The 25,902-nt window shown below is 42.7% G+C and overlaps 1 non-coding gene across 1 annotated transcript; it reads right to left on the bottom strand.

Moving 5' to 3' along the window:
- Positions 1 to 15,206: 15,206 nt before the first annotated feature.
- On the bottom strand, positions 15,207 to 15,313 carry LOC131421547 (U6 spliceosomal RNA). The gene has a single exon (XR_009223898.1). It is a non-coding gene; the product is annotated as a U6 spliceosomal RNA (small nuclear RNA).
- Between the last annotated feature and the right edge of the window lie 10,589 nt (positions 15,314 to 25,902).

Here is a 25,902-nt window from a genome sequence, read left to right as displayed (position 1 = left end):
GCTACCCAACAGTAACCGGAATACCTTCACTTTGTGACCTCTTCAAAGAGAATTTATTTCTACCCTTCAAGTGACTGATATGATGGGTAATTCTATTATGTTGTATTGTGCAATGATCTCAGGGAAAGACGACTCAGCAAGTTAATTTCTAAATGATGGTGGTATAGACTCTCCAAAATTGCTATTTCAAAGTGGTAGTAGCTGAGGATTCATGTCCTCTTTTATCCTTCCATTGATGGTTCTGGAGTCTGTAATGTTCTTCTGGTCATTTTCACTGATGGATGATCCTTCACAACAAGATTTGGGAGATTTACACAATTATGATGAGAACCAGTGTAATCCTTCATGGTACTTCTTTTCTAAGGACCTCTAAAAGTGAGTACTCATATTTTTCATCTTCCCTAGATTTCTGTGAAGCTCTGACTTCTAGGAACACTCTCTTCTCTCACCTTTACTTACCCCAGAATTTTTCAAACTATGCTCTGTAGAACCCCGTTCCCTAGAACATTTATAGGTTTTCTGCAGAGAGGCAAATCAGTTTGGGAAAAAATGCATACTTTATCATTCTCTTAAAGATTGATGATGCTCACTAGCATCTAAGAGTCTTGAGTAAAGAAGCTGATTTCAATTATTTATTCATTCAAACAGTGTTTATTGAGCACTTATTCTGATTCAGGCTTCGTGCAGGTGCCAAGTCTACAGCAGAGCAAACATACATGGTGCTCCCCTGAACAATCTGGTAGGGAAGACAGCTAATTTATAATTGCACATTGTCATGTCTACTATGAAGGAAAAGAACTGTGCACCACAAGAGAGAATGGTGGGGAATCTACATCAGAGTGAGTGACAAGAAAAGCATCTCCAAGGAAGTGATATTTCAGCTGAGACTTGATGGAAGAGTTGATGTTGGCCAGTTGAAGTATGTGCTGGACAGAAAAAACAACACATGCAAAGGCCCTGAGGCAAGGAAGATGTTGTCAATGAGAACAATGTTGGCTATGGAGGCAAGGAAGATGTTGTCAATGAGAACAATGTTGGCTATGGAGGCAATGAGAAAAGGCTGTCACGAGTAAAGGAGAGAATAGAGTGAGTTACACCAGCCTCTTCCAAATGGTAGTTGATGGTGCTAGGGAGGCCTACTTGAAAGTAGGGAAGCCAAGAACCCATTGATCATGTGTCGGCAATTGCACAAAATGGCAGAGAGGCTGGTAAGACCACATTGAACTTTAGTGTGTATACAAAGGAGATTCTAATTCAGTAGGTCTGGGGTGGGGCCTGAGACTCTGAAATTCTACTAAACTCCAGGTGATGCCAGTGCTGCTAGTCCCAGGACTGCAGTGTGAGAAGTAAGGGTATAAACTACCTCCCTCAGGCCAACTCCTTCAATTCTCTCTTCTCTCCCAACTCCTGGGCACCTGGTTCCCACCCCAAGTTGTCTGGAACATAAATTACTCAACCATCCTACCCTTCTGAAAGATAAGTGCACCTTTTCATGCTCAAATACTCTCTTGTTTATCTTAGTCTTACTCATCTTTAGCTCCAAGCCCAATTTGTCGTCAAAGTTTTAAAATTTCTTTTGTAAAGGTTTAGTTAATTTTAAATGTAGTACACTCGTGAGCTTCATAACGACATTTCAGTCAACCACAGACCACATGTACGACGGTGGTCCCAAAAGATTAGTACCATATAGCCTAGGTGTGTAGAAGGCTATACCATCTAGGTTTGTGTAAATACACTATGATATTCACACAATGCTGAAATCACCTAATGACACATTTCTCAGAATGTATCCCCACTGTTAAGCGACACGTGACTATAATTACACTTGACACCTTATAGCTTAGATAGTGGAGCTTTGCAGGGTGGTGGTGGTAAAAAAAACACCAGGGAAAACTTCCTGGAATTTTTCCTGGGATAAATATCCTGGGCAAATACTAGGATGTGTGGTCATCTTAGACCAACGGAAAGACTAGTTGATAGTGCATCCATGATCAACATTCCTAAAGTGAAAGGGTGAGTGGGGACCTGTGACCTTCTACGTTTAACCTTTACCAGGCCTAATCCCTGAGCTACTGAAATGGCTAATTTTCCTTTCCCTATCTGTTAAATTCTTTCTTGCTTCAGTTTCAAACTCACCTCCTACAGGAAACATGTTCAGACCAGGTGGGTGGAGGTGTAGACTCACGTTCTAATGTGTCTGTCATGAGGCCCATCTACCTACGCTTTGATTTACTTTTAATTGTTTGGGGTCCTCGTTTTTTGGGGTGCAGAGGCCCTCCTACCTGGATGAAGCAGAATGTATAGCATGTCTTCTGTGCCTGAGAACTGAGCTAAAAGAAACTGAGTGTCAAAAATCACGGAGTCAATTAATATAAGCTCAGGACAGAGAGCTATCTGTTCCAAGGTCTTGTTGATTGACTTATTGCTGTTCTGATATTTATACAAACTCTAGGTACATTCTTGGGTATCTATTGACTGGTTGCCAATTTCCTGAGGCAGTTTTCCAAAGTGAGATGAGGATACTGATAGGGGTATGTGAGATCATTTGGGAAAGTGTGTGAATGAACAGATTTTATTTTAGGGTTACATATTTATTTTAGTGAATATTGGAAAAAACCACAACTAACATATTAAACTTGTGATTTCATATATTCTATTTCTTAGCATAAGGCCAGGTTAAAAAAATAATTGACGTAAAGTCAACATAAAGAAACATGATAAGTCACTAATAGTGCAGGCTGTGAGGGAAAAATTGTGAAGGTGTTATACAAATGATGGAGTCCTAAGTGATTCAACACCAACAATTTAAGTGTTGCCCTTCTCAAAAGAACTGCTCTTAGATGGAGTGTGTTTATTTATTTAACACACATTTATCAAGATGAGTATGATATGACTTTTGCCACTGAGGAGGTAACGATGAAAACAGACTCATAAACAAATAATCACAATACAAAAACACCAGCTAAAATTTACTATGAACCAGTCATCTGTGTTTTGCATGCAAATTATCTCATTCATTTTAACACAAATGATTGAAAGTAGATTTGACTTTTATATCCATCTTACACATGTGAAAACTGAGTGAGAGATTAAGTAACTTGGCTGAGGTCACCCAGTTGGAAATAGCAGAGTCAGGATTTGAACCCAGGTGGTGAGCTTCAGAGCCATGTCTGTGCCCTAGTAGCAATGTGTCTACAGGACCATGAGAGAACAGTGGACTGAGGGACAGCCTGGGAGAGGCAAGGAAGGCCCATTTGTGAAGGGAAGAGCTCAGAAAATTCTACAGAGCAAGGACAATAGACACGAAGGCAGGAAGACGGGATAATGTGGATTGAGTTTGGGGAGTGGTATAACTAATTCGGTGTGTAGTTGGAGTTTAGGATGAATACTAGAATTAGTGGAAAATACATTTAGGATTTTAAGGGCTGCTGTGGTGAGAAGCCTGGGTTGATAAGTATCTTAGATTAGGTTTTCCAGAAACAGACCCTGAGCTGCGGGTCTGTGTGCCAAGTGATATATTAAGGAAATGATCCAAGGGGAAACCAGCAAGGGGGTGAGGATGAAGGACAGGGAAGGAGAGGAGGCCAAGCAATTGTGTGACGTCAGACAGAAACCTCCAGAGCGGAGTTCAGGCTGATCCTGTGGGGAGCTCTGGGGGGCATTCTGCCTCAGAGCTGTCCCTAGACAAGGCTCCCACGCCCAAGAGTCATTGGTGAAGGGCCAAAGATGGGGGCACATACATTCCCAGGCACTTTCCACTTCTGTGCATGTGGGCAAAGTGGGCTCTGGTAGCCTGAGGGCAGTCTTCCAAAAAAGATCTTCAGGTGATACCTGTTGGGGGAAAAAAAAGAAATAAACACCGAAGGCAGGAAGGTAAAATGGTAAAAATGGATCTGATTTGAAGGGACTTGGGCGGGGGATGACACTGACGTTATCTGCTATAATGAGGAAGTTCGGAATGAAAAGATACCTTTCTGGAAAGGCCATGGTGAGGACAAGGAGCCTTTGACACGATTTTATCCAGTGGGTGTAGCTGACCCAATTGCCACCTATAAGTCTTTTCTGGGTAGAACTCGTACTTTTCCTACCAATGGCCTTCAATTGTGCCTTCCCTCTCAAAATAATATTCTCTACTTTGTACTTAAGAGGTTGAAAACTTTTTATGGATTTCTCATAATTCCTACAAGAGAGTTGACAGACAAAATAATCTATTATTGTGTCATTTATAAAAACTTAATGAAAACTGTGAAGAACAGAATGATTATAGAGGTGGTTCAGCAACGCATGGTTAAGTTTGTCTTATGAACCGCTTGTTTCATCTGTTTAATATTTTTTCAATTTATTATTATTTTCCAGGAGATAAATTTGGTTCACATTATCAGCCAGGTGCCCTTTCCTTGCTTGTTGAAAGTAGAATAATGAAGACGCAAGGTGCTTTCTTTAGGGGGGAGGAATCCGCATTTGGCTACCACCCAACCTGTCTTTTAGCTTCTCCTCCTTGCCGCGTATAGTACCCTGCATACTTTGTATTTAAACAATATATTTAAGCAATGAGGGGCCTGTCTAAGGTTTGGATCCTACTCTCTTCGTTTCAAATGGTACAATCAGTCTGTTGGACCTCAGTGTCTAAGTCTTTCCTCCTCTTATTGTATCCATGTTAATTTCATGTCTTGAATTTTTTATAATAAAATGTTAGAACAAAAGTAATTTCTATGCATACAAAGTATGTGACATCTAACCCCCCCCCAAAAAAGAATTAAAACTTTAATGATTAGATGTAGTTCTATTGAATTCAAAGAGTTTAGATTTGAAGATCAATAGATTATGTGATGCATAAATGCTATAGGTTTACATTTGGCTTCTGGGATTTGACCCAGTCCTGCAAAAACAAAATCGTTTGGAGAGTGCTGGATTATCAGCTTAAATGTAGGCAATAGTTTGAGCCAATGCTTTCTTAAATCTGGTAGGATTGTTAAAGAAAAGGGTAAGTTTTCAAATAATTTTATCAAGTTTAACGTGTTAATAATTCAATGTTTCAGTCTAGGACAATTCCAATCTAAATCTAGGCCCTTTGTCAAGGCCAGTGTTATCCAATGGAAATATAATAGAAGCCACATGTCACTTTAAATTACTAGTCCTGTTTACACAAATTAAGAAGAAACAAATGAAATTAATTTTAGCAAGATGTAACCCAATATACCTAAAATATTATAATTTCAAAATGTCATCAATAAAAGAGTTGTTAATGAAGTATTTTACATTTTTGTATATGAAGTCTTTGAATCCAGCATGTATTTTACACTTACAGCAGATCCCAATTCATAGTGGCTACTGTATTGGACAGCACAGGTCCAAGCAAATTAAAAAGCATAGTTCAGTTGCATCATATGCCATTTTAACTTATGCAAATTCAAATGTTTCAACTTCACCTTCTCATTCCCCTAGAAAAAGTAAAAAGTCATTTAAATAGTGCTGACTATTCAGTCTACATTCTGCCCTTTGAGTTTCTATCCCGGACTGGGTGTACTGTCATAGAGGTCAATCTGCTCTCACCTACTTGGTCTGAGTCCTCACATGCCTCTTATAATATGTACCTCTTTCTACATTGAGTATGTTTTTGGGGTTTTTTAAAGGTATGTGCTGTTTCTTGCAACATGACCTCTAACACAAGCCAGCTGCTTCATCTGGTACTTATTTGAAGAAACAGTCATGGGTTCTATTGCTGGAGGAAAATCTGCCTGAGATGGGCTCAGTGAGGGGTGCCAGTACGTTGGTTTCCAATTTGGAGCAAGTAAATATGACTGCAACATATCTAGCCATCAAGATGCAAGAGAGAAAAATTCCTATGCTTTATGGGCAATTTGATGGATTTTCAAGGGGCATTTTGACTTTGTGAGTTTCACCTTATGGACAGAATAACTACAGCCAAAGCTGTTAGTCCAGTGTAGTAACATGGCCATTCCTTGCACAGTCATATATAGAGCCCTTGTGATGTGCTAGACATGGTCTTTTTACCCTAACTCCCGCTTCATAGACACTCAGGACCTTCCTACTACCTAAGGGCACATTGCCAGCTGATGGATGGAATCTCACTCACTGCCCTACCTGATAAGTTGTCCCTATGCTCACTGTACTTCTTCCGCAGAACTTTTCCTTAATTCAAATTTAGCTTCTCCTGTCTCATTCCCTTGGAACCCTGCTTCCTTCCTGCTGCACAGAAGCCGGCCATTTTGATGAAGACTCAGTCTTGTGGGTGCTAATCCATGGATATCTCAGGTAAGGTTTGTGTTGAGAGCACATGCCTGGACGGACAGATCTCCCTCTTCCAAGAAAAGACTTTGAAAGCCAGAATGAAGTTGGACAGCTCTTCAAATGTTTTCAGAATTACCCCTGGAATAAGATGATAGAGATCATACAACTGCGTCTTACTGTTAAATGCTGGTTGGTGCATGTAGGCAATAAAGTTAAGGTCTCCTTGGCAATTCAACTTTGTTATTTTAGCAACTCTTTCTCTAGATCTGGCCTTCTTGTATTTTCCTTGAACTTTCTGCCAATTTTTGCAAAATGTAGCATCGCAGACAGGAGTTGCCTGGAAAAAGATCCTTTACCTTTTAAGGCTATTTATCTTCAAAAGCACTAAAATAATAATTTGTGATGTCTTTAATAGAGTTTAAATGAATGAATAAATTTAGCTTTTATGTTATTATGAAGTTTATATTTTCAGCTGTAAAGTGGGATTTTTATAGTTTTGTGGACGTAGGCAAAAGTAGATGTGTATCAAAGCTAATATAGATTTCAGCTTTTATGTGTTAAAAATGGAAAATTTATAACATATTCATCAATGCAGGAAATTAAAATGGTGTCTTTTTAAATAAAAATTGAAAATCAGTCATTATATCTTTTAATAGAGATTAGATGAATAAAATCACCTTTTAATATAACATAAATTTGACATTTTCATTATTTTTCTCCAAATGTGGTGCTTGTGATAGCTCACTTGGCACCATGGAGATGTTACCTCTGGTTAGTAATTAAATCTGGTTCTGAGAACTTTTGTTTCCCACTAGATTCTAAGTTTCTCAAGGTCACCTCCAGGTCTCTGTATTCTTGGCTTCTAGTGCATAGTAGGCCTACGGTATATATTTAAGCCAACATATAACTTTGGATCTGTCAGGCCCCAAGAGCTATGATTTGCAGAACTAAAAAGTCTTGGTGATATGATTCCTTAAATATGAAGTAAGAGAGGGCAAAGGAGGGGCCCAATGTCTAGAGAGCACCTACTGTGTGCTGGGCGTTCTGATAGTTATTATCACAGCCCACTGCATCTATGGTACTAGCTTAGGTTCCACAGAGTTATCTGTATCAATGAAACACTCTAGCCCTTTGAGAATAGGAGACAGACCAAATCTTATCACAGCTAAGCCAGTTATAATGAGAAATCACAAATGATTAAAGTATTTCTAGGTCCTTTATTTCGAGAACTTTCCAGGACAGAGAATGACCTTGCATTGTTCCCAGGGTTTGCTCTAATGGGATTAGTCTTAGAATAGTTTCTTGGTTATTGTCCAAGTCTTCCTGGCTCATTTTAGAGTCACTTTTGGCCCAGGCAAGGTGAGGAATAGCTCTGTCCCAGAAGCTGAGGTCAAGGTCATGAAAGCACTTCTTTCTAACTACGTCCCTGGGTGAAGTTATCCAGAGAGTGGCTTTTGTTGTAGGAAGATCACCATCAAATCTAGCCTGGGTAACCTTAGGCAGTTTATCTAATCTCTCCATGCAAATGTAAATTCTAAAATGAGCTTATTTATATGCATACTGCTGGCAGACTGTATCAGTTATCCACTGTCATAATAATGCTTTGTAACAAATGACCACAAAACCTCAGGGGCATATAACAATAAGTGTTTATTTGCTCTGCAGGGCCTTGGCTAGATGGTTTTGCTGATCTAGGCTGGGCTTTCTCACGTATCTGTGGCTTGTCTAGCTGTCAGCTGCCTGATCTAGGCTGACACAACTGGGGAACTTCCACTCTGGTCCACGTGTCTCTCATTCTCTGTCAGGCTAGCCTGGGCATGTTCCCATGGTGGTGGCAGAGCTACAAGAGAACAAGCCCTAATGTGCAAGTCCATTGCAAACTTCTTATGGTAATCTGCTAATATTCCATAAGCCAATGTGAGCACATGAATGATTGAGTCTAGTGTCAAAGAGCGAGGCAGGTCACTTGCCCATGGAGGGAGACCATAGTAAGCTGTATGGCAAGGGGAATGAATGAATATAAGGAAGGGTGAAGAATTGAGGACATTCTGTAATATATCCTAACAGACATTGGGTGGTTTTAAAGAACAACTGTCATATTTTTCACTCTCCAGAATCTGAACTTCTTTCCTATGTTTGGAGTATTCCCCATCTTGGTCTTGGTGAGAGGCAGAACCCGTCTCTTCCTAAGGAAGTAAAGAAACCATGAGATGGGGCCGGCCCCGTGGCTTAGCGGTTAAGTACGCGCGCTCCGCTGCTGGCGGCCCGGGTTCAGATCCCGGGCGCGCACTGACGCACCGCTTCTCCGGCCATGCTGAGGCCACGTGCCACATACAGCAGCTGGAGGGATGTGCAACTATGACATGCAACTATCTACTGGGGCTTTGGGGATAAAAAGGAGGAAGATTGGCAATAGATGTTAGCTCAGAGCCTGTCTTTCTCAGCAAAAAGAGGAGGATTAGCATGGATGTTAGCTCAGGGCTGATCTTCCTCACAAAGAAAAAAAAAAAAAAGAAACCATGAGATACTTGCTTTCCTAGTGTTTCTGTGACCTTATTGTATAACTCCATGATCTAGTCCCAACTATCCTGATATACTTGCCAGGACCCCGAATCTGGAGCTGGGATGCAAAGAAGCATGGAGTATCCACACAGGTGGTGGTAGAGGTTATGCACATTTTCAGGGCAGAAGTGACAGAGGTGCTAAGTGGTGGTTTTCTGCAAGTAGTAGAATGATTGCATTAACGGTCCCAATTTGTCACCTCCCAGTATCAGGCCCTTTGTTGTGTGGTTTTGCATTTCCCTCACTAAAGAGGCAGAGTCTATTTTCCCACTCCTTAAATGAAGGCTGGTCTTGTGAATTGCTTTGGCCAATAAGGTGATGGTATTGCCAGTTCTGAGCCTAGGCCTCAAGAGACATTAGGTGCCTTTGCAATTCCTTTGCTCCTCTGCCATCACCATGAGAACTTGCCTGGTCTGGACATGGTGGAGGATGAGAGACAGGTGGAGCAGAGCTGAGTCATCCCAGTCACCCCAGATGAGTCCAGCCTAGAAAAGCCAATAGCTGGCCAATCTGGAGCCTCAAGAGTGACTCAGTCAAGATTACAGAGCTGCCTACCAGCCTCTGAGCAATCAAACACAAACAGCTATTATCATATGTCGCTGTGTGTTTGTGGTTATTTGTTAGACAGCATTATTATAGAACTAGCTAACTGATACACTGTATCCTATGGTAGACCAATTGTGTGGTGAGATTTGAGTGGTTCTGTCTGCCTAACATTTCTTTTTTCCTGTCCATTTTCAGAGCCTGGGCCTCCAGAATTCTTACAATTATTCAAGTTACCCACTACATTTTCAGCAAATTCCCTTTGTGCTTACATCAACCACAGCCAATTTGTTTCCCACACTTAAGAACTCTTTCCAATACTGTGTAAGTATGGTGCTAGCTCTTATTATTATTCTCCCATTTCTGCCTCTGTTTGAGCTGGCACTTATCTTCCTGAACTTGTTTCATTCCTGAATTAAACAGCGTCTGACACTCTGTCTTCCCCAAGAAGCCTCTCCTGACTAATTGGGAAGTGCCAGTTTCTCCTCGTATCTTACATTCTTTGTGTGCCAGCATCTTCTCAGCCTCACTTGTCATTGTCTTCCACCATACTCAGAACAACAGTGAAACAACTGCCATTGTTCTCACATGAGTGATCCACCTGTTGGATGTTTACAGAATTGTCAATGTTTGTTCACGTTAAGATTGCCTATTACAGAGAGTAGATGTGCAGTGGACACAGATGGTGTGGATTTAACTGATTTTTTGAACATCGTGTAGTCATTCACTTGACTCAGGTGAATAGATTAGCCTTTCAATGATGATGAGTAATTCAGGTATTGGGTAGAGACAGGCAGTTGGTGGACAGTCGAACTTGCTTCAAAGGAGGTTGCCTGAACTGAACTGTGTCTCAGGCTTCTCTCATTAAAATCTAAGAAGACTTTTGGGAGCAATTGGCATATTGGAAAGAGTGAGGACCTTGGAGTCAAAGGGCTGAGTTTGCATCCTGGTTGTTCATTGGGCAAATTACTTAGCCTCTCCAAGTTCCAGTTTCCTGAGCTCTAAAATGGGGACACCAACAAAAACATTCCCTGTTCATTGGTCAAAGTTGTTGTGACAATCAAAAGAAATATTGATCATGAATATGCTTTATAAACTGTAAAGAACTGTACAAAAGCAAGAGAGTAATGGCAGATGCTAACTGTTGGGCTCTCTTAACCCTGTTCATTCTTTTAGGGAGACCAGGAGAAGAGAAGTCAGCACACGCCAACAGTATGGAGTCAATGTCTAGGTTGTTACTGGGTATATATTCTCAGTCCTGGTCAGGAACCAGTAGCCACAGAGCTGACCATACTAGGCTGGCAGACAGGGATGAGGAGGCCGTGTCATGGCAAATATCAGGTCATAGGGCAGGGTAATGCCAGGCAGCATGGCTCTTTGATTCTTCTTAAGCAGGAAGACCGGTAGAGAGTGACGCTGAAGAGAGTCCTCTAAGTGTAGTATTGGAGTGAGGGTTAGAGAGGGCTTATATCAAACAGGGATAGCTTTTGGCCATGAGTAGCAGAGACCTGAAACGTAGTGGCTTGTGAGATAATTGAAAATATATATTGGTCTCTGCCCTCAGTTCCTGACACAGCACTTCTGAAACATTTGTAGTTTCCTGGAAGATAGGAGTATCTTTTGTTCTAATGAGGCGACTCTGCTTGGGCTCCAGGATGGTACCTGGATGACAGCTGGTCACCAGAAAGACAAAGTCATGATTAGAAGCTTGCGATTTTCAGTCCTCCCCCCGCCCCCATTCTCTTTAATCGATCATGCTCAATTTAAATTGATGATCTCTTAATTGATCATGCCTACTTGAGGAAGCTTCCATAAAATCCCCAAAGTAGGGGGTTCAGAGAGCTTCCAGGTTGGTGAACACATTCACACGGGGAGGGCGATGTGCCCAAATTCCACAAAGACGGAAGCTTCTGTGCTTGGGACCCTTCCAGACCCGACTCTCTGTATCTCTTCGTCTGACTGTTCCTCTGTATTCTCCTTTAATAAACTAGTAAATGTATCTAAGTGTTTCTCTGAGTTCTGTGAGCTGCTCTGGCAAATTAATCAAATCTGAGGAGGGGTAGTATGAACCTCCGACTTGTAGCCAAATTGGACAGAAGTTGTGGTAAGGTGAGGACCTACTATTTGTGACTGGCATCTGAAGTAGAGTGGGAGCAGTCTTGTGGGACTGAGCCCTTAACCTGTGGGATCTAAAGCTATCTCCAGGTAGACAGTGTTAGAGTTGGGTTAAATTGTAGGAAACCCAGCTGGTATCACAGAGAATTGCTTGTTGTGGGGAAAAACTTCCACACATTTGGTGACCAGAAGTGTCAGAAGCAAAGTGTGCTGTGTGAGTAGTAAGGGAAACACACAGAAAAGAAAGACATAGTAGGGAAGAACTGGGTTTTTCCCTACATAGGAAGGAAAAAACTGTAGATTTTTCCTTTACGTGGCTTAAACAATTGTCAAAGGTTTTATTTTTCTTACCTAAATAGGTCCTGAGGTGGACAATTGAGGATTGATGTGGTAGCTCCACAAAGAGAGGCTCAGGCTTCTAGAAATCCACTCTGTCCATTCTTAAGGTGTGATCTTTTAATAAGAGCTCAAGAGAGTTGCCAAGGACCGGCTATCGTATCTGTATCTCAGGCAGGAAGAATGGGAGAGGGTGCTTACCAGCTGAATCATTCCCTCTAAAGAACTCAGAAAACACCCTCTATGACTTCTGCTTGCATCTCACTGGTTAAGGGAGGTTGGTAAATATGCCTTTCTGGCTGGGCATATTGTCACCCTCAAAAAAATTGAGGTTCTATTAGTTATATTAGGATTATTCTAATATAACTGGTATTATTCTAATATATATTTCTAATATATCATATATTATCTAATATACTATTCTAATATAACTATTATTCTATTAGTTATATTAGTAATAGTAATTAGTTCTATTGGTTCTATTTAATAAGGAAGAAGGGGAGAGTGGATATTGGGTGGCTACTAATCTGTTCTCTCTGCCACAGGATTCTTATGCTCTGATACCCCAATATCACAATGCACAGTCCTCAGAGAGGAAATGTAACATTTGGAAACAGTGTAGCATTATTTGCTAAGAGTCTGGATTTGGAGAAAGATGATCCTTGTTTCAAATTTGCCTCTATTACTTAATTAGCTGTGTGACTGAGATATTTACTCAACTTTAACGAGCCTAAGTTTTCTTGTCTGCAAAAGACAGGTAATAATAGTGTTTATCTCATGGGGTACCTGTGCAAGTTTAGTGGTTCTGCACAGCCTTAGCACAGTTCTTGGCACCCAGGAAAAAGACTTGAGAAAAGTACATGAAATGAGTTATTTAGTTGTGAAACGTGAGTCATAGTCTTGTTGGTTCTATAACAATGAGAAAAAGACACGTTTTTAATCAAGATGGGGTATCAGACCTAGATAATTTATTATCTAACAGCTGGCCCCAGAATTCCTAGCAGGAAGGACACTGTAATTTGTGTTGGAGATTACCTTGCTGAGCCTGGCGGGGAATGGGGTCAGTCCTGAGTGTGGCAGCATGGGAGATTTAAAGGAAAGAGATGTGCAAGAGAAGAGAATAGAGCAGGATTGTCCAGCCACAGCCCTCTGGCCAAAAAAATCTGGTCCATTGTCTGTTTTTGTAGGACCCATGAGCCAAGAATGGTTTTAAAATTTTTAAATGATTGAAAAAATAAAAATATTTCATGACATGAAAATTATATGAAATTCAAATTTCAGTGTCCACAAATAAAGTTTTATTGGCGCACAGCAGCACCCATGTATTTACATATTGCATGTGGCTTCTTTTATACTTCAATGACGAGTTGAATAGTTGGGATGGAGATCACATGGCCTGCAGAGAGTAAAATATTTGCTGTCTGGCCCTTTACAGGCAAAGTTTGGTGACTCTGGAGAAGAGTGAGATGTGGTCAGGCTGGAGAAGTGTGTGGATGAGACAGCCACTTGCTGGTTGTGGAGTTGCTGGAGGACCACTTAGGAATGGACAAGGTTAGGGTTTGTTATGGGTTGAATTGTGTCCCCCAAAATTAATAAGTTGAAGCCCAAACCCCCAGTATCTCAGAATGTGACTGTATTTGGAGATACAGCCTTTAAAGAGGTAACTAAGTTAAAATGTGGTCATTAGAGTCCAATATGGCTGGTGTCCTTGTAAGAAGAGATTAGGACACAGACACACACTTCTCATATCGTAGGATCCTTCCATGCTTGGGCATCACTTCCGGCCCAGAATCAAGGCCAGGCAGCCTGATTTTGTGGGAATTTTTGCTTTGGGAAAGGCCAACTCTGAGAGGACAGTGGGACCCTTTCTCCCACTCTCAGAACCCATGACTGGGATACTGAGTGTCTGCGTGGGCCATTTCCCCATGTGGCCATATTGTTCTTTTGCTTTTGGCATGGTGCCACCTTAAAACTGATGCCACAGATTGGGGCTTGATTTCCAGACTTGATTTCCTGTAGCTTATCCACTGCTTTCGATGACGAAGCTCTTTGCTGGCCAGTTGTGCAGTGGAAGCAGAGAGAATGCTTTACCAAGAGCCTGGGAATGCATGAGAGGAGAGTGTACAGCCCTTGTCATTTTAGGGTTAACATTTTAATGTACTGCGGTGGTCAGCCACTAATGGAAAGCAGGAAAAGTCAGGGGTAGCATCTGGCAGAGCCTGGGGAGAAAACCCCCGGTCATTTTAGGCAAAACCCCTTGGATGACCAGGATTCCCCTGCAGGAATGAAGGATTTATCCCTCCAGCTGCAGGCAGGGTTGTCAGCAGATGGCCTCCAGCTGGAATTGCCTCTACCAAAGACGGCCACCTTGTCCAAGGGCATTCCCCCTTCCCAGGGGCAGCCCACGTCTACTGACTGACATGGGGTGTCCAAAAGCCTGGCCCCTTCCTTCTCACTTGCGACAGCTCTGAAGGGCCATCCCAGCTCTAAAACTCTCCACAGAGGTGCATGAGGCTTTCGTTGAGATGGCATTGCCGTCTGACCTTTCCCTCTGTCCACTCCTGTTTCCTTCCTTTTTCTTCCACAGGTGCTGATCCCAAGTGCACACTCTGGTAAATGTCCTGCGGGCTCTCCATGTCAGAGTCGGCTTCCCGGAGAACCTAACCATGAAAAAACCAGTCTACAGATCTACAGCTGATCTCACCTATCAAGAGCACCTGGGAGGAGCACACTCCACTCAGCATACTGTTGCCTCTGGAAACGGTCACTCACTCCTTAGGCCAGGGAGTCAGAGAGCCTTAGCTATGTGTGTGTGTGTGTGTGTGTGTGTGTGTGTGTGACAGAGAAAGGTGTGGATTGGAGTGTACCAGATGTATATATTTATTTTACTTTCTGCTCTAACAAGGCAGTCATCACCAGATATTTGAAACAAAATACTCACAAAAGAGAACACTTCAGCATTCTGACCCTCCAATAGCAGTGGGCAGTAGAGGAAGAGGGATGGAATGAATTTGCCATCTCCAAGAATTTGTAAAGCTTTCAGAGTATGTGTACAAGTGGACTACACTTCAATAAAATGAAATGCAGCACACCCAAACTCGCAAAATGGAAAAAATGAGGGCCGCGGTTTCTAATTCTGATTTAAAGGACCCTATAATTCCTTCATTCATTCATGTATTTCTCAAATACTTATTTATTGGAGGAATTCATTTTTCTTTCCCTCCCAGCTTTATTGAGATATAATTGACGTATAAAATTGTGTAAGTTAAGGTGTATAACATGATGATTTGATACACGTATATATTGAGAGATGATTACCACAATGAGGAGAGTTAACACCTCCATTACTTCAAATAGTAGTGTTTTTTTATGGTGAAAACATTTAAGATCTACTCTCTAAAAATATGGAACGTTTCATGAATTTGTACATCATCCTTGTGCAGGGGCCACGCTCATCTTCCCTGTATCATTCCAATTTTAGTATATGTGTTGCTGAAGCGAGCACTGTGAAGTATTTATTGAGAATCTATTATGTACCAGAGATCAGGTTAGGTTCTGAGGAACCTTGACGGGCTCACATTCTAATGAGGGATTGGGACATGGGAGAGAAATGGGTAAATAAATACTTACAGCAAAAGTCAAGAAGTTTGATAACGTACTTGTTGGTGAAGCTTTAGGGAAACAGGCACTCTCATCTATTGTTGGTGACAGGAGAAGTTAGTGGAGGACACTTGGTATTTATCAAAATCGCAACTACACGTAACTGTGGAGCCAGTAATTCCACCTTAGGGAGTCTATCCTAAGGAAATAATGGTGCAAAATATCATAAGCACAAGATTATTCATTGCAGTATTATTTATAATAAAAAAGATTGGAAGCAACTAGAATGTCCCCAAATTATGGTATGGCATGTAATAGAATACCACGGAGTTGTCTAAAAGAATGAAGCTTGTTACAGAAAAATCTACAAACTATATTAAGGTGAAGATGCAGACCAGTGTGAAAGCATTTGTGTACAAAAGAGGGGAGAAAAGATCTTATATATATATATATATATATATATATATATAAGTCTACATATATATGTATATATATATATGTAGACTATCTTGGGAAGGATACTTAAGGAATTAACACTAGTTGCATCTGGGGAAGGGAACTAGGTGTCTATAGGATAGGATTATATCTTCTTTTTACCTTTCAAATTACCAATCATGTGAACATATTACTTTTTCAAAAATTTAAACTTTTTAAAAAGAAATAATTATATTAAATGAGCAAAGTACTAAAGGAGGTATGTGAAAATTACTATTGGGGTGCTAAGTAGATTTGTGTGTGAATTGTAAGACATCTGATGGGGAGAGTTGGTGTCAGGCTAGATCCTTAATATCCTTAGAATCATGTGCATCTATGAAAATAAGGGGTAACATTAGACGATGCCTGAGTTCCCTTCAAACACCAGCAATTCTGTGATTCAATGATTTTAGAAACTGAAGGAGAATTGGGTACAGAGGTTTGTGTATATGTGTGTGGGAAGGGGAAGCTTTAAAAATTACATGCTGGGATTGCTCCCAATAGTTGTCCAAACCACAAGGAAAAACAGTGTATTTATGCATGTCTTCATCATGCAAAAGGAGGCAGGCCTGCCTTCCTGTGCTGATGGGTGTGGTTGCAGCCTTCTAACAGCTCAGGTGTTGTTCAGCCTCTTTAAATCACACGGAGGCAAGTAAATTTAGTACCAGAAGTGGGAGGTTTCTGAATAATGAAAGACTTTCCCTTTGTTTTCTTGATCTATACATTTCTGTGAACACATCAGCCACCTGCTGTGGGGGGAGATGCAACTTTGTGACTTTGGCAATTGTTGAAGAGGTTTAAAGGAAAAAACTTAACAAAGATTTATTAGGTGATTTATCTCAGTTTTTAATAAACCAAGGAAGAAATGTTACAAGCCAAGGAGCGGCACTGGGAAAAGCAAGCCAAGGCCAGAGACAAAAATAACCCACAGAAAAGATGCTTGCCTGCAGCAAACAGGATGCCACCGTGAGCGTTAGCCGCCAGCCCAGATTCCTTTGTGAGGCTGGGCCCCCCTCAGCGGTAGTTCCCAAGCTCAGTCCGGGAAGGTTCCCCTCTTGAACAAAGCCAGAACTGGGGCAGGCCCAGTCCACCCGCTGAGCACACTCTGCCTGGCCTAATTCACCCGAGTCCATACACAGCTGGAATTCTGCGTACCACAATTTATTCTGGTTTCTTGCAGAGAGTTTTGGTGACCTCCATGGGCTCAGATTTGCTAGGTGTTTCACTCTGAGTCTGAAAGGCTGAGTTTACCCACAATTTACCTTTAACACTTTTCCATTTTTATTTCCAGCTTTCCTAGAAAGGCCTTGGAGTGGTTCCTCTAGGGAAGGGCAGCCCCATTTGTTACCCAGCCCTAGGCCATCTCCTGGGTGAGTAGTAATAGAGGGTGTCTGCTGTACACTTAGGATGGTTCCCAATGAGGGACTCATCCTCCCCTCAGTCACGTGGAAAGATTTCAGGTTCCCAAGTTCAGATACCATTAACAAGGGCATTTCCCGGCAAGGACTGGCTGTCCAGCTGCACCCCAACTCTGCCCTCTGTCCCTGAACTTCAGAGTGATGCTGAATCTGCTTCTTGCCAGACTAGGTCTTCCACACAACTAATTAAACTACCCCACCACTATACCTTTAAAAAAATTTTTTTTATTGTAGTAAGACGTATGTAACATGAAATTGACCATTTTCACCATCCTTAAGTGTACAGTCTTGTGGCACTAAGTACATTCACACTATTGTGCAGCCATCACCACCATCTATCTCCAGAACTTTTTCATCTTTCCAAACTAAAACTCTCTACCCATTAAACACTAACTCCCCATCCTCCTCCCCCCAAGCTCCTGGCATCTACCGTTCTGTTTTCTGCTTCTATGAATATGACTACTTTAAGTCCCTCATATGAGTGGACTCAGACAGTATTTGTCCCTTTGTAACTGGCTCATTTCACGTAGCATGATGTCCTCAAGGTTCATCCATGCTGTAGCATGTCCCGCCTCCCACACCCTCTCTAGTTTTTGTTCCCATCCCACAGTCTCATCCCCACAGGCTCTTTGCTTTCTCCTCCCCCCACCACTTTCCTCAACCCCCACCCCCTCCACACACTCTTTATTCCCTGTACTCTCTGTGACCCTTGTTCTGAGGTAAACCAAATTCTTAAACTAGTCGAAGAATGTGGCCTCCATCTTCTACCAGACACTTAACCTAGAGCAGGGCGCCCAGATCACATTCTTTAAAAGTGGGACCTTCACAAGAATTGATTTTAAGGTCACATCTCAACAGGAGTTACGCTAAGATCTTCAAGAAAGAAGAGAGGAAGCCGTAAAACAAAGAGACCAGGAGACAAGAGGAAGGTATTCAAAGAGATGCCTCCTGACTTAATTGAAACCTGGCGCCCATGGAGGCCTCCATCCCCTGCAGCCTTTTCCAAGGAACTGCTCTTCATGTTCCCGCCTGCCACACCCCACACCACAGGCACCTCTGACGCCCGCCCCCCCACTGTTCCTTTCCCACCTTTGTGGAATTGTCCAGGATTTCCCACATTATGGAACAAAAGGTCCAGAGCAGTGAGGTGGCAGGGACTCCACAAATACCAATGCGTTTCCTGAGGTCTTTATGTGAAAACAGCACGAAGGATAGGGGGTGGGGAGGATGGGAGGTGCAGCAGAAGGCAGCTGCATGCCAGGGCTGAGCCTGTGTGAAGGGGAAGCATTACAAAACCCTAGGGAAAATATTACCTCTTTAAGCTCTTAATTTTCTTCCTGTTTGCAATGTGAGGGCTGATATATCTGGAAACCCATTGGTCGAAGCTAAATGGAATCTGTGCCAGTCCCTACAGGTTGTTAATCAGGTGCGCGCCAGTCCCCAGGTGGACATGCTGGCTGGGAGATAACTCACAGAGCCAGCTCAGGGTAAGAGTGACCCAGTTTTAATGTGATGGTCGGACTCTGATTTTTCTGTTACTGTACTTAATATGATTGCCATTGCGTCCAAGAAAAGGGAATGCTGGCAGCCTCCTGTGGGATTTCTCTGGAAGGGCTGTCTGCAGCTTAAATTTGGCCATTCCTTTCATCAGCTGCTTGTTAGGTCATTTGTGATGGGTGGAATCAGACACTTACAAACCAACAAGTTCTTTCCAACTTGATTCATCAAACAGTCTCTTTGTTAGCTGTTGGTTTGTATTTGCATTCTCAGTCTTAGCTACTGAGTAACGAAATATTGTAATTGTAATTGAAATAGCTGAGTTCAATGCCAGTGTTTATATAGCTCCCATATTCTAGTGTTTCGTTTTGTTTTGTTTTGGAGGGAGAGGGAGGTTTGTTTTCTCTTAACTGCCATCACAGATCAAGGCTTCACAAGGGCAGGCTCCTGGGTGGTCTGGGCAGGGTTCGGAAGTCGAGAAGGAAGAAAGAATTTGGTGATCTGAAATGGCTTTGGTGTTTTACTCAACCTTTGCTGCTTGGCATAGTCTGAAAGCTGCCTCAAGAAAGGTGAGGTAGAAAAAGAACCCGTGTAGAATAGTTACTGAATTCTAGGGTGTTCTGAGAGGTCATTTTAAGCATCTGCATCTTGCCCCCTCCTGGACCTGCTTCACCACCCTGCCTCTGTGAAAGGGATCCGTGGGCCTCCCCTTGGTAGTTTCTTTCCATGCGGTAGTTTCTTTCCATGCAAGAAGTCCTTGTTATCTGGAAACGTTCGCTTTTGCCTCACCTAGTTCCCTGATGCTGTGGTACAAGCCCTTATTTTTAATTTTCATTTGAGGTGGAAAAAGTCACCACCCTCCTAATGGATTCGTTCAGCCTCCATCAACTTAGAAAATGAACACTGTCGAGTCTCCCTTCATCCTTGTCTTCTCCATGCTTACCGAGAACTCAGTTTCTTTACTGGCACCCTTTACCCACACCTGCCTGTGAGATCTAATTTGTTAAGGACACATTTGAAAGAGGAGGCTTTGTGCTTCCCAGCCCTCCCAGAGGAGGGACACTTGGTGTTATTAATCCTTTAATTCAGGCATGGGGAGAGGGTTTGCTGTGAAGGAATGGGGATGGGATGGGTTAGGGGAATATGTGTGAATGGGGAGTGAAGTGCTTAAGAGTGCAGGGTCTGAAGCTGGGCTGCCTGTTGCAATTCCAGTTTTGCCACGTACTAGCTGGATGACCTTGAATAAATTATTTACCTCTCTGTGCTTCAGTTTCTTTTCTATAAAATGAGATTAGAACAGAACCTTCTTTATAGAGTTTTTGTAATAGAATTACAGGAGATTACACTATGTAAATGGCTTAACACGTCACCTGGGAGATGACACACTTAATAAATGTTGGCTATTATTATAATTATCATCAACATGTTATTATCATCCCTCATTGGCTAGACTGTGAGCTGCCTGAGGACAGGCACTGTCCTCAATAATTATTGAGCAAGTATTTGGAGAATAGGAGGGGCTCACCCAACGTATGTGGAACGAATGAACAAATGTGACTTAAGGTTAGTCTTTCTTTCCTTTTAGCCTTTTCTTTTAGGACTGATTCCTGTGGTTTCCCTCTGCTTTCCTCCTTCGATCTTAAAGACAGTAAAATAATAAGTGTAATTTTGGAAAGACAAGAAGATTAAATACTCATCCATGACCTCACCAAACTAATCATCCTTCTCAGTTTCCTCTATTTCTATCTGGTCCTTCTTTTAGCAGATTATTGTTCAAAAATATTTACCCCCTCACTTCCACCTCCATGGGAAAGTTATACTTCCCTGTTCAGTTGATGTTGGACTTGGCCATGTGACTTCCTTTGGCCTCATAGGGTGTGGAGTGTGCTTTCTGATCTCTTGACTTTGGGCTCAGCCACATGATTTACTTTAACTAGCAGGATGTTATGATGTGAGTAGACGTGTGAAGTACACTTGTGTGGTTGAGCTCGCCTCTTGCACTGCTGTCATTGCCACAAGAAGAGCTTCCCCCAACTGGCTGCTGCTCTTTCAGCTTGGGCCCCAGAATGGGCATGCCTGGAGCAAACCTGAGTCCAATCTGCATCAAGGAGACAAGCCCAGTTGGACTGCAGCATGATGTAAAGCTGCCCAGGTACGCCCGCACTAAATGTGTAGATCCAATTCTAAGTAGTGGACGTACGAGAAGTGAGTGCTTATTGTCTGTTATGCAGCAATAACTGACAGATACACTTATAAAATGTGAACGTAATTTGCACATAGGCACAACCAAAACATAATACTATTTTATATTTTACTTTAATTTACTATGCATTGTATCATAGTTGAGATCTCTATGTTGCCACAAGTTTTTACAATTACCAACTAGCAGCACAATACTTTATCAAATTCATCTATAAAATAATAATCTAGTAATATTGACTCGTATATTAAGGACTTCGTGTGTGCTGACACACAGTGTCTTGTGTATATTTAATCTTTTTAACAATCTGAGGAGTTAAGGCTAACTCACTATTCCGTAGTCTCAAAGCCAGAGGTGGGGTGATGTACATTTAAGAATATGGACTCTGGGGCCAGACTGCCTGGACTGAATCCTGGCTCTGCCACATTTTAGCTGTGTGACCTTGGGAAAATCACTTAACTGCTCAGGCCTGTGAGAATGATAATAATAACAGTACCTACCTTACAAAGTTGCAGTTGTGAAGTTTGAATGACTTAATATACCCAAACATTTAGACTAGTGCCTGGCCTGTAGAATTTGTGTTACCTATTATTATAATTGAGGAAACGAAATTTTAGAGAGGCTAACAGCTTGCTCAGAGTCATACAGTGAGTAAATTATAGTAAATCAACTGTGTGACCCAGCTAGGGTCCTTTAATGATTCCCTAATTATTGAACTAGTATTTGGGATTTTCAGTTTTTTTCTGGAAATTGTAAAATAAAAATGCACAGAAAAATAAGTTGCCCCAGCAAACATTGGGAGTGAACAGTGAAGCACTGTCGAGGGAAGCAGAGACTCTTGACTAACGGACGTCGGGTATCAAGGATTTACTGTCAAGTCCAATCTCAGGCAGAGAGAGAAACTGGGTTTCAGAGAGTTTAACACTTGGCTCAAATCCACACGGGTGGCAAGTGGAAGGGAATGAACAAGTTGGGTTTTCTGACTCCAACCCTGGGGATTTTTCACAGCACCCAGGTTGTTTCTCTAAAAACAATCAGTAATTGTTCATTTAAAGAGAGAAGGAGTGATCCATTGAAGATTAATTTTGCTGTGTAGCACGGTGACCCACTTAAAACTTAGCTAGGCTTTTGTTTTTCACTGCTTTAGCAAAAAACACTAAATGGTTCCCTTGCTTGTGTTTGGGTTGGAGAATAAAAGGGGAGGTAGGGAAATTATTCCTTCCCTCATCATGAATAAAGAGCCTTTCCTCTCTCCTGGACCCTTGAAGGAGGTCTGGTCTTTCCTTAGGTGTTAGCATTCCCTATTGTTTTGAAAGCAGAAAGCCAGCAATGTCCATGTTCCGGGGTCAAAGAGGTGAAGCTGCCTGTGGGCTGCTTTGTTTTGAGGATCCGAATCCTTCAATCACTACCCTGGTGTTCTCTTGAACAGAAGGGGAGTGGAGTAAATCTTTTGTACTTCCTGTGCTGAAAAGGGAGATGATGGATTCCAGGTGTGTGGCTGTGGATCTTTGGGGGAGGAAAATGGAATAAACAATGATTCTGGTTGGCAAGTGATGGACTCCTGAACCCATTTCTGGTTTGGTTCCCCTGGCTGCAGACAAGGGGAAGGGGGGAATGGCTCTCTATAGGAGTGAAAGGGTCAAGGACCTGGACACTAAACGAGAGACATCTGGAGCTGGATTTGCAGTAGAGAGAATGGAGGCATCCTCCCTCACAGGGCAGTGGCCACCATGCTGGGAGCTGGACCATACCTGGGGTTGGCATCACTACCAATTGGCCGGCAGAATCTGTTGGCTCCAGAGCACCAAAAGGCTATGGTGAGAAGCAGACAGCAGTGGCAATAGATGGCATGGTAGACTCCAGTGCTCTCTGGTTAAGTAGGGAAGTCAGGCTGACCCTTCTAAGGTCTGTGACCATGAGGCTGGTGTTGTATAATAGTTCACGGAAAGGAAGATAATCAGCATCACTTCCGATATGGTAGTGGGGCAGTGAGGGGGAGGGCAACAAGGGGGAGGGCTTCTTCTAATTTGACTTGAAGACATAAGAGAGATGGGAACATCTTTGTACTCGAGTGTTGTGAAGCTCTCCAAACCAGTTAGTCATAACTTGTAGGAGTTAAGAGAATGTTAGCAACATCCCTGTTTTTCAAACGGAAAAGTCAAGCATGCATGCTTCTGATTGACCCACAGTATTTCTGCAATGCCCACAGGAGAGCAATGGCTGGAGCAAAGGATATGAAATTTTCAGTGTGAATTGCTTTTATATTTAGACAAAAACTACTAAACTTTGTTCATACTGCAAAATATAAAAAAGAATCCTGCAGAATATTTAATGACGTGGAAAAATGTTCTCAACATAGTGCCAAATGAAAAAAGCAAGTTCATTACCAGGATCTTCAGTGTGGTCTCCTTTTGCAACACTAAACGGATAGATCTCTGCAGAGAAAAAATTCTGGAAAGATGTATTCCAACATGCACACCGCTCTTATTCTTTGTTTGATGCAATAATGGGCACTTTTAATTTCTCCATGCTATTTATCTGCACTATTTGAATATTTTTAGGACTAACATGTATTGCTTTTGTAATAAGAAAAAAGTGCAACATAGGTTTTTATTTTTAAAAACTGAGAGCAAACCTAAACAACAACAAAAAGCCTGCTGCCTTTGTGTTCAGGACGGCGGAGACAGTGGAGCTCTTTCATCTAATGGGGGTGTCGATGTCAGGGCTGGAGGATAATGACTCAGAGCCGGTAGAAAGGCGGCCTGGGGAACAAGTTTCAAACAGGAAAATGCTTGTGGCGTGACCTCTGAGGTCAGCTGCAGAGCTCACTGCAGATTCCACAAAGAAAGAGGAGCCCAAAGGGCGTGGGGTTGGGTCGGTGGGGCAGGCGTGTCCCAGTTTAAACAAAGCCGCTTTGATGTGCTTCCCGGCGGGTTGGCCCAGGAATGCAGCGCCCTGCTCTCTCCTGCAGCCATTAGGGAGTTATAAACATCCATCTCCAAACAGAAGATCCATCAGCTTGGTATCAACCACAGAGGAAAGATTTACAGGTAATTTTCTCCTCCCAGTACAGAAGTGTGATTAGGCAGATGCTTGGAAGCGTTTTTTTCTCTTTCCTACACTGCAAATAGAGATGCCTTGTTTTTCTCATTCTCAGTGATGTTTATAGACACATACTGATGTTCAGTGCTTACATTGTAGTTTCTCACATCTATCAGGAGAGTGAGGCACATAGAAGACGCCATTCCCCATTCTGAGATGAGAGGGAGCTGCTAAGGTATAGGCTTCTGGACTGTGCTGGAGATCAGCTGGCTCAGGGCTCCTATGAGGGGCACAGCGCCTTCCTCCCAGGCTCACCCCAGACAGGCCCAGGTTGAGTTGGACTACATTGGGAGGAAGGGAATACATCCCAATCCCCTTATTTGGATCAATGAACTAAGGAAATGCCTTGGGAGGGGATCGGGGTTCACTTTAAGGCCAACCTTCCTTGAAAGCCCTTTCAGTAAGACAACAGCATAATGGCACCAAGATCTTGAGCCAGAGTTGGACAATCACTGGTTCCAACCCATGCCCCGCTGTGGAGACACGAATAAATTTCTCTGAGACTTAACTGTGGACAGTTATAAAGCAGAGATTACCTTCTTGTATCTGGAGGTTGCATATCCGTATGCTGAAATGAGTCTTGTCTGTGTCTCAGCTGAGGTGGGTGCCGACTACTCCAGCATTCCAGAGTGAGGTGCTAGCCACGCCACCCAAACAGGACTTGCAAGGAGGTGCAAACCTCCCCAAGGGAGAGGCTTAGAAATGCGTGTGCGCTTCCTTCCAAACCTGACCTGTGAAGACCTGAAGGTCCGAGACTAAGACTGCCTGACTGCTCTGAGGGAATGAATGAGGTCTGCCTCCTGCAGACCTTCGGGCCACATGGGAGAAAGAAGCAGCCGAAAGGCCACCTGGGGCGGGGCAGTGGGAAGAGAAAGAGGACGTGTGTGTGGAGTGGCCTGCTGAAAGCCATGGAGTCGCAGAGCTGGTGGGAGGAGGCACTGTCCGTGTTAAGGAAAAGCAAGTAAAAGGTCCCAGTGATGGGCTGGGGCGGGCTGAGGGGCGTCTCTGAAGAATCTGAACTTGCCTCCACGAGAAAAACAGCCTTAAACAGCGTGCATGGCATGGAAATCGATCCCCTGTCATGTGAGTGCCTGCCAGGTGGGATTTTTCCTGCGTCTAACCTCCCCTTCCTCTCCCACCCACGCCAACTCTGGAGAAGCAGCAGGCAACCTAGTGAGTGGGGAGGAGGCTGGAAGAGCTGGACCAGGACAAAGAGAAAAAGCCGACCATGGCCCCCTACACACTGCAGGCTTCAAGGCTGCGGCAGGCCTGGGACGGAGGAGGAGAGGAATTTGAATTTTAGATGACATCTGGAGCTTTTGTTATCGCCCAAGATTCAACACAAAATGGAGGTTAGTCTGTTTTGTGACTAGAAGTGATGGGAGGACTTTTTATTATGTGTAAGTGACCACAAATATCATGGAGTTCACCCAAGTTTCTCTCAAGTGGCAGGATGAGTCAGCCCCATAGAGTGGTTTGAAGGTACAGAGCTGAGGGAAAGAATGAAGCTATTTTCTCATTATCCCCTGTACTAGTCAGGGTTCTCTAGAGAAAAAGAAACTCTCTAGAGAGAGTAGGATCTCTCTCTGTCTCTCTCAATAAAGAGATTTTAAAATAAGTTGGCTCATGTGGTTGTAGAGGCTGGCAAGTCTAAAATATCCAGGGTGGGCTGGTGGTCTGGCAGGCTGGAGACTCAGGGAAGAGCCACTGTGGCAGCTCATGTCTAAAGGCCATTTGCTGGCATAATTTCCTCTTGCTTTGGGGAGGCCAGTCTTTTGTTCTATTCAAACCCTTCAACTGATT

The sequence above is a fragment of the Diceros bicornis genome, chromosome 2 (assembly GCF_020826845.1).
Source record: "Diceros bicornis minor isolate mBicDic1 chromosome 2, mDicBic1.mat.cur, whole genome shotgun sequence".
Taxonomy (NCBI): domain Eukaryota; kingdom Metazoa; phylum Chordata; class Mammalia; order Perissodactyla; family Rhinocerotidae; genus Diceros; species Diceros bicornis.
This window is presented reverse-complemented; position numbering and strand designations above follow the sequence as displayed.